Consider the following 10680-nt stretch of genomic DNA (forward strand, 5'->3'; position numbering starts at 1 on the left):
ATTGTTTTTATAAATCCTATATGGAATAAGAGTAAATTCATGTTCAGAGTGGAGGGCAAAGAATAGAGTAAACTGATCTCCATCTTGTCAAATTAGAAAATGTTTGTTAAGGAAAGGTTTATGATTCAGGTTTGAATGGGGGAGAAGAGTAATAAATGATGATAACTATTATATTTGAGTGCCCTTTTATAATTTATAGCTGTAATTTTATCTAATACTTTTAGCAATCAGCTAAGGGAGGTAACATCACTTCAATGAGGACATGAGGCTCAGGGTAAATGACTGGCCAACATTTTCAGAATAAGAGTCAGAACCAGGATTTGAGCAATTGTTCTACTTGTACACATTGTATGTTTTACATGCTGAAAAGGAGGAACCAGGAAAAGCAGGTTGTGTACCTTAGAAGAGGATGCAAAATGGGGGAAAAGACTGGAACAAAGTAGCCTGGGCGAAATGTTGGATTCTGTTGGTGGAATTCTCCCATGTGAGAAAATTAAGGAAGTGGAACAGTCATCTGTATACCACCTCAAGTATTTTGAAGCTCTTAACTAGTGATATGGGAAGAAGTACAAGGATTGATTCAAGAAATATTTGCTGAAGACCTACAAGCAGGATGATAGACAAGGAGGGGCATTGCTGACACAGGTTGTGGATGTGAAAGAATCTAGTTGGGCTGAAAACTTAAATGTAAAACCATCTTAACTATTTAACTGTATTTTCCATCTCCCACACTCAGCTTCCTTAGGCTAGCAGGATATTAAGTGGAACTGTGTTTGTTTCTTTTTTAGAGTTACGATAAGAAGAGATTGGAAAATGGGTTTTGGTTCTCTTTGAAGAAGGATCTTCTGGTTCCTATCATTAGTGGAGAGAGGCAGGATACTAGCATTATTGAAAAAGTTTGTGATGTTGCCCACATCTGACCAGGGATGACAGTGGGGAACGTTGCAATGGATTTGGTTTCTATGTTAGTTCAGGTCTTTTGAGAAGCAGCACCAAGATGAGACTAGACATGTAAGATATTTATTTGGTGGAAACTTATGAAGGATAATGGAGACAGAGCAGAAGGTGGAGAAAGCACTCAGACTACGATGCAGGTCTTATACCTGTGAAAGAGAGGGAGGAAAAAGAAGGATTGGGTAGAAAGAGTCTCAGATTACAAGGTAGATCTAAGAAGTTTTGGCCAGGCTTAAGGACTTGGGGAACAAAAGGGCCAATCATAGGAATTCTGTGTCTAACAGGAATGGTTTTGGAACAGTAGCCTGATTCTACTCAGTCATTGGCTGAGAGTTCCCTTTGGGAGGTGGATCCTCAGTGTAAACACACTAATGGATCCAGAGGAGCCAGAATTGAGGCCACCAGTCAGCTATGCTCCCCACAGTAGGAGATCTGTGCCACCACAGCTCACCCCTTGCACTGCATGGATCTTCTTCTCCATTCAGGTTTGGGGGAAGAGTTCCTCCATGGCTCCTGGGGGCCTCTGTTCATGAGGGGAATCTTGGGGGGAAGTTAGTGGGAGAGATAATGGATCCTGTCACTGGAGATGGTCTCAGGGCTTTCATTGGTACTCATCCTCTTACTCCTCCATTATACGTTCTAAATTCCCCTCACTCTCAGGTAACACCTTGGCATGTCTAAGTGCCTTACCTGGTGATGTTATCTGAATCTTTATTCCTAAGATGTCTGGGCCTTTGGCAATCATATGTTTCTCGGGCTAGGCTGCTGCACATTCTTGTCAACCATTACAGTGGGGCAAGGAGGTATGAGGAGGTGCCCAAATGAAGCACCTGAATCCACACATACTCCTTCCTGGCCCTGTTGTGTAAAAGCAGCCCTACTACCTCCTATTGATCAAGGTAAATTACCCTGCAGGTAAGGTTACTTTTTTCCTGGCCTGCTGCTCCATAGACACTAGGAGTCCAAAGTGCCCTGGTAGCAGCCATAGCTTACAGCTTAATAGGACTCTTTATTTGGCTTCTGAAAAGAGTGTTCTCTCTTCAGGATCAGTACTTCTAACCTTGCAGAGTTCATAGTTGTGGGAAGCACAAAATCCTTCAGGGTATCATTGGAAGAAATGACAAGTGGGACCAATCCTGCTTCTATTCCTTGGTTCCCAGATCCATGTGTTCCTCCTGTTAGGAACACAGCACCATGTAAAAGTTTCTGATTTAATGCACACATTGCATCCTGAAATATGGTACCCTATTTTTCAGAGGATTGCTGCTAAGCTGAAGCTTAAGTATGCCTTTAGTGGTTGTTCCAGCACTCTCGGAGGTTAGGCGCTTCTCCATGGTGTGGTGTATAAGATCAGTGAATCCCATGGTCCTGTCATGGGTCCAGTCTTCAGGGTGGTGTGGTATATGATAAGATCAGTGGATCCAGCTGGGCACAGTGGCTGACACCTGTAGTCCTAACACTCTGGGAGGCTGAGGTGGTAGGATAACTTGAGGTCAGGAGTTTAAGACCATCCTGAACAAGAGCAAGACCCCGTTTGTACAAAAAAATAGAAAAATTAGCTGGGCATGGTGGCGCTTGTCTCTAGTCCCAGCTCCTCAGGAGGCTGAGGCAGGAGGATTACTTGAGCCCAGGAGTTTGAGGTTGCAGTGAGTTGTGATGAAACCACTGCACTCTTCCTAGGTGACAGAGAGAGAACCTGTCTCAAAAAAAAAAAAAAAAAATCAGTGGATCCTATGGTCATGGATCCAGCCCTGTACCTCTTTCATTTTGAAGTGGTTTCCCTGGTTGGAGGCAATGTTGTCTGGGATCCATGCCTGTGGATCAAGTCATTCTCTAAGTCCCCAGATAGCACAGCTGGCTGAGATTCTTTGGGCAGAAAAGGCAAATCTATACTTAAAATAGGTATCTATCCCTATGATGATCCCATCCTTTCTAGGATGGAGGGGGCCCAGTGTAGCCAATTTGCCATGAAGTGGCAGGTTGGTCTCATCAATTATAGTACCATGCCAGGGGCTCAGTGTTGAAATTGAGAGGCAGAAATATTAGTAGTTATATTGGCCTTGTGAATGGAAATCCATGCTGATGGACTAGAATTATATATTCTAATCAATAAATAGAACAAATACATATCCTCTTCCAAGGTGCCAAACAGCCTCCATCACTGCCACTGTGGCTGCTCTGTGCATGTACTCACATGCTGGTTTTGGGGTGGCCAATAACAAGGAATTGCTAACATCAACCAGGTGAGTCATTTTTGTGGACTTGGTGTTCAATACTTCTTCAGTGGTAGATGCTTTCTGGTAGCCATTAACATGCAATACAAAAACTTCACACTTCGTGCCAGTCCCCCATGTCCCACATGCCTTTTCTCATGCCTCCTTATATATAATTTTCTAGCCCTTTTCCTTTTAAGCCCCTATCAATTGGCTACTGTCCAGGAATCTCTACATATTCTCACCTTGGGCCACTTCTCCTTGCATGTCAAAAGGATAATCAGGTGTACTACTCTGAGCTTCTCCCATTGGGAAGCTTTTTCCTCTCCGCTGGGTCCTTCAGGTCTCCCCCTGAATGTATCTGCAATGCAGTCACTGTCCATTTTCAACCCATAGGGTTCCCTCAGTCCAGGGCCTGTCTATACCATAAGCCCTAACTATGAAATAAGCCTTAAAAAGTCTTTTCAAATTGATATTACTCATGCTGTAGCATATCAGCTATGCATTTTTTTCCTTATCCTCTTCTTTTACGTTTATTTGATGCCTCAACAACTAGAATTACCTATTCTAATCAATAAACAGAACAAATACATGTCTTATTCCAAGGTACCAAACATGGCAGCATTCAGGAATATATCTTATTTGCATAAACATTTGAATGTACTCTGAATTAAAAGAAAATAAATGTATACAAGCCCAATCCTTGCTTCCATGAGTATCTTTCTCACTAATTGTTTTCCTATTGTGTTTTCACCCAGAAAAGCAGGTAGCTGAAATCATATTCTACAGTTAGTAAAGGGATATTATTTGCCATGCTTTTTATTACATAATAGACCATAATTGGATGATTAACAATTTCTGCGATATAGGAACGTTTTCAAGAATTAGGAATGTTGAAGTAGAGTGGCAAATCACAGTTATTGTCATGTATTTGAAAGACTGCTGTATGCATGAGCAATTAGACTTGTTCTAGGTTGTCCAGAGTATAGAAACAAAAAGAAGTAAAAATTACAGGGAACTATATTTTGATTCAATAGAAATGCAAGTTTTATGACAAAGGTATACAAAGTTGGAATGGATTTTATCTAAAGGTAATGAGTGTTCAATGGCAGGTTAAACATTGGTGCATATAACAAGAGGCTGCTTGACTAAATCTTAGATATGCTTTAAAAAGAATTCATGTACTAAGTCGGGGAAGTGGAGAGATCACCTCTGAAATCATCTAAGAAAGCAGCATAGTGCAGTGAAATGAGCAGAGGTTTAAACCAGAATCTAAAAACCATGTCAACTTTAGCAAATTGCATCATTTTCTCCTCTACGATTAGGAATAATGATATCAACCTTGCAAGGTTTTGTAAAAGCCTAATATAATAAAAATATATGTCTAATAGAATGCCTAGTAGGTAGCTATGTTTAAAATTTCTTATTATACTTGGATTTTATGTAATTAAATCTGATGAAGCTGCCAACATTTGACCTTTTCAGCCTATAAAAATGGTGATTTCAGTGTTGTATGAAAGGAGAAAAAGTTAGCACTCTTGATAAGAAGGGAAGAGGCCCTTAGGCCTGACAACACACATACAGTTCAGGCATTGCTACCTACCCATCATTTTCACAAAGTTTCAGTCAGACTGGAGGAATAAGGTTCAGTGATCTATTGCAGAGCATGATGACACAGTCAATAATAATTTATATTTCAATATTGCTGAAAGAGTAGATTTTTAACGTTCTCAACACAAAAAAATGGTAAGTCAGTGAGGTGATGGATATGTTAATTAGCTTGATTGAATCTTTCTTTACGTAGATCATGCCATCACATTGTACCCCATAAATATATATAATTATTATTTATAAATTAAAATAGTAGTTCATGTGATTTAATCTGATACTCATCAATAAAACTAGGTATAATTAAATCCCAATCCCTAAGATTCTAAGATTCAGATTTAGGATCTAAGGGTGAGAATAAATTGACATTTCTGTAAATCAGAAAATCTTTGCAAACTGTGGTATGGTTCTAACAAGTGTTGGAGCTTAAGTATTTGTACTCCACCATAGGGTAGAATTGCAATTTTCTATTATAATTACTTTCAGCTACTGAAGTCATGTCGGTCCATTTGAGGCATATGCATAGGTATATTTTAAAGCAATCTATTTCCTAACATAAGTAAGTGTTTGGCATTTTAATTATAACTCATCAAGAAAGACCATCTATTTACCTGTCTGTTGATCAAAATTTCTAAATTATAAATGGAGGGAAAAAATGTGAATACCAGCTATACTTAAAAGAAATAACAATAATTTACTTATGAAAGAAAATTATAGAGCACACATAATAAGCTATGGTGGGTAATGTTTTGGTAAACCAATTGCATGTATTAGTTATATGATTATTCTAGAAGCTGTATTTCTAACTACTCATATTAAAACAAAACAAAAAGATCCCACTACCTTGATTCTTTGCCTACACACAAAAAAAGATGAAAATAATAATAAATAAATAAATCCCTTTACCTGTAACTAATAACTAATAACTAATAATTTATGGCTTAAGTGATAATTTACACTATAATATAATCTATTACTTTAGGAAAGATATCACTGTTATTGTAATTGTTCATTTACACCTGGAATGTCAAAAGAAAAATGAATTTGTTTTTACATGGCAAGTAGGCACAGGCCTGAAAAGTAGAAAGTTTCTGTGCCAGCAAAGCTGGGCAGATTAAGCCTCCAACATTTAGTCAGTTTTTTAAAATTTCCCTACAGATCAAAGCAAAGATTACTACCAAATTCTATGAATCAATGTTAAGGTCATAGTTGAGGTCTAGGAGAGGGGGAAAAAAAATCAGGAAACCAAAAAAAAAAAAAAGAAAGTGCAGCCAGTTGTCAATCTAGAAACACTGCAGATGGTTAAAGTCAGAAGTCACATAATTAACTAAAAGAGCTAAGGTCCAAACCACCAAGCAGAAGTTATGAGAATAACACAACTGGGCTCCAACCCCCAAGCTGGAGATAGAAGCCAAGCCACAAAACCCAAAAGGCAGTTGTTGAAACAACAGAGCTTTTTGTTCCCTGTCCTTTTAAGAATGCAACAGAAGAAAATTCATGGCTGGGCCTCTCTGGCATGGTCAGACTAGACACAAGTATAAGTTGATTGCACCTGTCCAACAAGATCAGGAGACATTCAGATTCCCTAGAGGTCATTGTAATGGAACATGAGCGTGTAGACAAGTCAGCGGAAATCAGACAGAGTCAACACTCTTGGACTAACTCACCTTGACCAGGTGACATTTTTTGCATGTTTTCCTTATTTCAGTACAGGAGAAAGAGAACCAGGAATTTGAGTTGTTATGTATGGCAAGTGTTGACATTGTTCTTCTTCTTTTAAATAACATCTCTTGTACTATTTTTAGTTAGTGGCATTAAGAGCGGGACTCTAGTTCCCTCCTCAGGGAAGTAGAGTGTTGGGCCTGTTTAGTCCCTTGGATTCAAACCAATGTGAGAGAAGCAAAAAGTGAGAGGGAGAAAGGATTTCATTGAATAGTTTGTAACTTTGAAACACACCGTAATCCATTTCCATATTCCACTGAGAACACACTTGTTATTCCTTGGTCTCTCCTTCCTGATGGTTTTCCATTCCTATCCTTTGCATCTGCAGAGTGTAAATGAGAGACTGAGAGGCACCTCCAGCTCATTCTCCTTCTGGGATATTGGCAACACATGCTCCAGAGCTTCAGTTAGTGGGCTCCTAACTTATCAACTAGTGGAACTTCTAACATTTCCCCCTGGAGATTGTATTAATCTAATGCTTTTCTCTGACAGGAAGTTTTTCTTCTGATATCAAAAGTTTCCTCTTCCTAACTCCATCTTACTGCTCACTCCCATAGTTATCTCTTTGTGTGCTGGAAAACAATACCACCCCCCCCAACAGTTTTCTATTTTTATACCTGGTTTAGTCAGTCTATATAGTCAAGTGGTTTATATTTAGCTCTTCTTAAGCTTCTCCCATTAGTCATTCAAACTCATAACTCCCTTAGTCATTTTTAGTTGGTTGATTTTCAGTTTCTTGATGCTTGGCTTAAGAATAAAAACAGAATTTCCAGGGTAGCTCATAGGGTGGGGTCAGATACATTAGTCTATAGGCTGAAATGATTCTACATATTCCTTGGAAACCAATCTAATTTTTCATCCTTTTTAAACCCATATCTCCTTTGGCCTCATGGGATTGGTTTTGAGTTCCTTCTATTGAAAATACTGTCCTATTTTGGAAAATAGTTCCTATGATATGCTGTTATCCTTAGAACTTAGCACTATGCCTGGCTCATAGTTAGAATTCAAGATACACTTGATAAATGACTGAATTAAATTATTTAACATTACTGATAAGGATCATTTATAAATTAGTTTTTTCTGAATTTATAAGATTTAAATTTTTTTCCTATTTTTCTTTAACACTTCTTAGTGTTTTACTTCAATTTAGATATGTTATCAATTGGGCTATTGGAGTTCAATCTCATCCCACCCAAACACTTATGTTTATGTTTTTGCGTAAAATTTGTTGAGCCATATGCCTTGACATGATTTTTGTCATAGGGTTTCTGGCCAGGTAAATGACTTTAGAAATCATCTAGTCTATACCATGGAGTACTATTCAGCTATAAGAAACAATGGTGATCTAGCACCTCTTGTATTATCCTGGATAGAGCTGGAACCCATTCTACTAAGTGAAGAATCCCAAGAATGGAAAAATAAGCACTACATGTACTCACCAGCAAATTGGTTTTAACTGATCAACACCTAAGTGCACGTATAGTAATAACATTCATCGGGTGTCAGGCAGATAGGAGGGGAGGGGGGGATGGGTATATACATACATAATGAGTGTGTCGTGCACCGTCTGGGGGACGGACACACTTGAAGCTCTGACTCGGGGTGTGGGGCAAGGGCAATATACGTAACCTAAACATTTGTACCCCCATAATATGTTGAAATAAAAAAAAAGAAATCATCTAGTCTTATTCCAGCATTTTATAGACTTTAAATGTGACACCTAGAGAAAATTATAGGAGATGTGATTTAAAAGTTTTCTATTATAATTTTCTCTTTTGCTCACACTTTATTCTTCATGTTTGAAGATAACACCATGTCATGTTTCATGGTCAACTCTTTCATATCACTGAAACATACCTTTTTCTTACATTTGAAAATGTAGCTGCTGTTTGAAATGGCTTATCTCCATCTGTGGTTCAAATTCTTCAATTGCTAGCTCTCTGGCCACCCATTGATCATTCCTGAGCTTTCCCAGATGAACGTTGTAATTCTAGAGAATTAGAAAGTTGACCTCTCAGAGTTTAGAGACTCGTTGTAGGTCCATAGCCAGTGTGCATCTGAGGTTCTTGCTGTGGTCTCTCTTCTACACATAACTATTTTCCTCAGTGTCTTTGCACTTTTGATTATACATGGAATTCTGAAGTTGGTCACTTGGTGGCACTGTAGTAAATAGCTTGATTTTCTTGTGTATTTTTCCACTGCCTCCTTAGCTTTTGTGTTTAAATTGCAGTTATATGAAATATGGGCATCTTTTAAACTCTACTGCAGGAGAAATGATTTAATGGCTCTTGACTTCTGGATTAATTTTAAGCATTAGAAACATTGTAAAAACAGACTCTTGCTAATAATGATCATTATTGTAATGGTTTGAGGCATAATCATTTACCAACATTAGCCAAGTGATTAAAATCCATCATGAGTTTAATTTGAAAAGATTTAGTTCCTATGCAATAAATGGCTAATGATATTAGCCTCATCTTTGTAAGGCCAAAATTTATCATTATGTGACTTTGTACTTTCGCTACTTGATAGAAATCTACTCTTGTTAACACAGACCATATTATCCCTATTGTTTACCAAGCATGTGGTGTTTCCTATATGAGTATTGAATTGGGCCATATGGCGCACAACGTACAGGTAATCATCGCTTTTTTTATGGCCCTACTATTTGATAATTTATTATTTCACAAAGCAAGTGACCTTAACAGATGTTAAGATTAATTACCATGGTAAGTCAAAACTGGGGAAAGGGAAACGTTCCAGTTTTTATGACTCATTTTTATCAAAACTAGATATGATATTTATAATGATCAGATCTTTTCGATATAATACTTTCATAACTTTGTAACAATGACTTTAAAAAGTGTCCCATCTTAAAGTTAGCAATGATTCTCCCTAAATATTCTTTTTCAACTGACCAAAAAAAAAAAAAAGAAGAAAGGATTTGGCACTACATTTTTTTCCACAAAGAACCTGCCTCTGGACTTGAAATTTACTCACCTCATCCATATTTTCTTTGATGAATCATGAAAATATCTTGACCCTGAAGGTGCTCCCCCTAGCAGATACCCCACAAAGATGATGATCTTACTTTCAAAAAATTAGAAGGGGAAAAAATGTACAACAAACAACCCCAAAAAACAAACAAACTTTGGAACTGGCTGGAAGGGAAAAACCTGAATTCCTTAATGGGTATTATTTCATTTCCAGAAGTTTTCCCCAAAGGAAGCGACAAAGTAAATATCTCACACTGACAGATATTGTAGATTAGCCTTCCACGGGCACACTGATGAACTGTAATCTCTATGGCTATGTTAGCTGTGTCCTTCTCAAAACAAGTCAATGTTGTTATTCTCATTTTTTAAAGAGCCAGAGACCCACGATGGGAAATTAACATGCCAAAGATTGTTTCATGAGTGGGTAGAAGGCATGTCAATGAGCCAATAAATGCTAATGTGAAAAATATACACTCGCTGTCTAATCAATTTCTTTTAACTGTTTGAAAATTCCAATTCTCTAGAATAGTAGTCTGTGAGTAAGCCAGAGGTTTGGATAGGTAAGATGTTAAAAAAAAAAAAAAATTCCCTGAGGAAAACCAGATAATTTAAAATTCACATACAATATTTATTATGATATTTTAATGAAGGAAAAATCACAAATTTTCAGTCAAATTACAAGCATTGATAGTTCCACTTAGCTAAAGCTATTCATTCATTCATTCTTTCTTTCACTTGTTTATTTAAAGCATAGTGTGAGCACCTGCTCTATACCAAATGCTGGGTGTTAGGAATACTAGATAGTTAGTATAGCCAAGGTGATCCCTCTAATAATTAATTGTACTGCAATTCCTACCCAAATACTTGTATACATGTTTAATTAGCATGTCTTTTAGTTAATAGTGAACTCAAAATACAGAATTTAGCCCCAAATATTAGAATAGAAGCAGCCGTAAGAGAGAATCTAGACGAGGAAACTGAGTCCCAGAAAAGTAAAATTATTTATTCAAGATCTCATAGACAGACAGTGGCAAAGAGAATTTGAATATAACTTGTTTTAGAGTTCATTCTATGATACAATACTGCTTCCCAAAGACCTTTTAAAAGTTCCTGTGTACATCCAAAATAAGAATCTTAACTCCCCAAACCTATATACCACAAGTGTATACTGAGATAGATTTTTTTTT

This window comes from Propithecus coquereli, unplaced genomic scaffold (assembly GCF_000956105.1).
Source record: "Propithecus coquereli isolate 6110/MARCELLA unplaced genomic scaffold, Pcoq_1.0 Scaffold35, whole genome shotgun sequence".
NCBI classification, from domain to species: Eukaryota; Metazoa; Chordata; class Mammalia; order Primates; family Indriidae; genus Propithecus; species Propithecus coquereli.